The sequence below is a fragment of the Schistocerca nitens genome, chromosome 4 (assembly GCF_023898315.1).
Source record: "Schistocerca nitens isolate TAMUIC-IGC-003100 chromosome 4, iqSchNite1.1, whole genome shotgun sequence".
Classification (NCBI taxonomy): domain Eukaryota; kingdom Metazoa; phylum Arthropoda; class Insecta; order Orthoptera; family Acrididae; genus Schistocerca; species Schistocerca nitens.
In genome coordinates, this window is record NC_064617.1 from 443,786,667 (window position 1) to 443,790,034 (window position 3,368).

Genomic DNA, 3,368 nt, shown 5'->3' on the forward strand with positions numbered 1-3,368 from the left:
AAATTCTTCTTGTAACAGAATCGCTATCGTCTGAAGCAGACGGTGCTAGGATGGGCCACAAGTGACTAACGCGCCCATTCCGTTGTGTCAACGCTGATTACTTTGCGTGTGCATATTGGTCAAAACTTGACCTGGAACATACATATTACGGAACTCCTCAAACAATTAAGTTCAGCTACTTTTGCTCTTCGTAAATTGCTAATCTTGGAAAAAAACGTATCAACCTCCTGACATATTTTGCATGCTTCCTCAATAATGTCTTATGAGATAATTTTCTGGTGTAACTCATCTCTTAGGAAGAAAATATTGATTTCACATAAACGAGCAGTGAGAATACTATGTGGTGTTCAGCCAAGGACATCATGTACGTACTTCTTCAATGAGGTAGTCATTTTAATTGCGGCATCATAATACCTATATTCACTAATGAAATTCGTCATAAAGACTAGATAAATATTTGAGAAGAGCAATGATGACCGCACCTACAACACTATATGAAACAATTATCTTTATTACCCATTGTTAAAGCTGTCAGTGGCTCAGAAAGGAGATCAACAAGCAGCAACAAAAATTTTTGATCGTTAGGCAAATACCTTAACGTGCCTGACAAGTATCGAAGCACGTTTCAAATCTAATTTAAAATAATTTCTCCTTGCAACTTAGTATGTTCCACCCATAAATTTCTACTTAAAAATGGTAACCAGTAAGGTAAGTGTAGCTGCATGAGTAGGACTAATAACAATAATGTGTTAATTAATGTTAACACTAATCGTGTGTACATATCCTGTAAACTGATTCCTTCCACATCGTTTCGAGAAAAGAATCGTTGAAGTAGTCTATCGAACAGGTAGCTAACTAACTAACTGAGCTCTTCAAACAATTACGTTCATCTGCTTTCGCTTTTTCTATAATTGCTAGTCTTGGAAAGAAATGAAATCAGACTCCTGACATATGTTGCACATTTACAGTCAATAATGTAGTAAAAAAATTGTTTACAATTGTAGCCTCATGAGCAGGACTACAAAATGAGGTGCTAATTAATGTTAACATTAATGAGATACACATGTCTTTTAAAAACATAACATGGAAAAATAACTCATTCAAATGATATATGGAAAGTGTAACTAACTAATCAACTGACAGAAAATTTCTTTAGGGCAGCTCACCACATGGAAAGGAAGTAGTAACAGCATAAAAGAGAGCATGAAGTACCTCTTCAAGGACTTAGAGATTTTAACTGCACTATCAAAATACATAGATTCGCTAACGAAATTCGTAATTAGTAATCAATCATTGCGTGAGCAGAATAATGTCCTCGGTATTAATAATCGCTTCAGCTGTATTTTGGTCCTTTATTACTGTACCACTACCGGTTTTGTGCCGTTAAAGCCACATCTTCAGGTGACATCGGAAAAACTCGGAATCTTTTTCCCCAACATTCGTTGTCACCTGAAGATGTGGCTTTAACGCCACGGAACCAGTATTGGTACAGTAATAAAGGACCAAAATACGGCTGAAGCGTTTATTAATACCCAAGATGAATACTCATAGCTGTGGTTGCCCAACCTACAATGTTCTCTGGAGGATAATGTCCATTCCTACTAGACGAAGAGGTAACCTTAGTTACCCATTATTGATGTCGCCAGTGGCTCAGAAAGTGCTCCAGAATTTTCGATCATTTGTCCAAAATATAAAATTCCAGACAGTAAGCAAAGCACGTTTTAAATCTAACCAGAATTTTTTCCCCTGGAAAAATCCTTATATTTCATGACCCAGTTTTTAAGCTGGTAGCTTGTACAAAACTAATTTTTAAATGCAGTTGTATGAGTAGGACTACAAAATGATATGATATTGTAGTGGCCGTGTTACTCCAATTTACGATGTAAACTTTCCTTGATCGTACATTCATGTAGACGCGTGGTTGACGACATATGGGAGTTTGGGTCTGGCCATGAGTTGTTGTGTACGGATAGTCAATCTATAAGGTGACCGCGCGCTCTAAGCGGGCAATCTGGATTCGAGTTCAGGTGCGGCACAAATTTTCATTGTCGTCATTCCACTCTACAACTGATGGTTGACTATATTCACAACTAGACTACATTCAAAGTATAAAAATGGTATGTCCATTACTGTTAACACTAATCGTATGCACGTATCCTGTAAACTGAGTTATTTCACGTAATTTCGATAAAAGGTATCTTTCAAATGATCCTTGTAGTGAAGGGACAATATGACTGAATGCTTTGTATGTAATTAGCCAATTAGCCGCTATTACTCACTCCCTTCAATCTAAGTATATACTCCACACGTCAACGAACAGCCTGTGACGGAGAAGACATAGTTCCCAGAATCATTAGCTGGACGTATTATTACAATGACGAACGGTTAGACGAATAGTCAGATTTTGATAAGATTTCAGCATGTTGCAAAGATTGGCAATTCACTTAAAATGTCCAGAAATGTAAATCTGTGTCCTTGAAAAGATGCAGAGAATAAAATTCCTGTGAATACAACATCTATGAGCTTCAACTAGAATCAACAGTCTCATCCAAATATGAGAGTGAAGCAATTGGTATGGGTGTGAAGTGATCACATAAGCCCAGACGTAGGTAAGGCAACTAGAAGGCTTCTGTTCATTGGCAGATTACTTCGAAAATTTAGTCAATCTACGAAGAAAGAGAGGAAGGAAGAAGGTAGGTTAGTGTTTTTAAGTCCCATCGATTGCGTAGTCATTAGAGACGGAGCACAAGCGTGGATTACGAAAAGATGAGGAAAGATATCGGCCATACACTTTTCAAAGGAACCATTCCGGCGTTTGAGTGGACTGATCAATGGAAATAATCGAAAACAGAAATTTGGATGACAGGACGGTGATCTGCCGTTCTCCCGAATGCGAGTCGAGTGTGCTAACTACTACTCCAACTCGCTCGGTAGACTGTTCGCGAACCACTCGTCTGTTCCAAGTTAAAATACAACTCAGGTGCGTGGGTCCCATACCCAGGCAGAGGTGTGGGTAGCAGAGTATGTTGGATGGATGCTAGACAGCGGCAGGAAAACAGTCTGCAAATACTTAATGCTCTTTAGTAATGCATCTTCCCGCAACCCAGTACAGGATGGCGGTGACATGGCCGAGGAATTCTGCTGCCTCGGTACTTGCTAACGCCGACGGAGAGAGGCGCTTTTTCGTGGCACGTCGTGCAAGCGTAGGCACGTTCCTCAACCCGCCTCTCCACATTGTCGGAAGGCAGCCGACAGGTGACGTAGCGGACAGTGGCCCTCTGCCCTCGTGCTGGTGGTCTCACGATGCTTCTCTGGAGCGTAGCTGCATATAAGGATCAGACACTTTCAGAGTGGGTTGCCCTGACGCA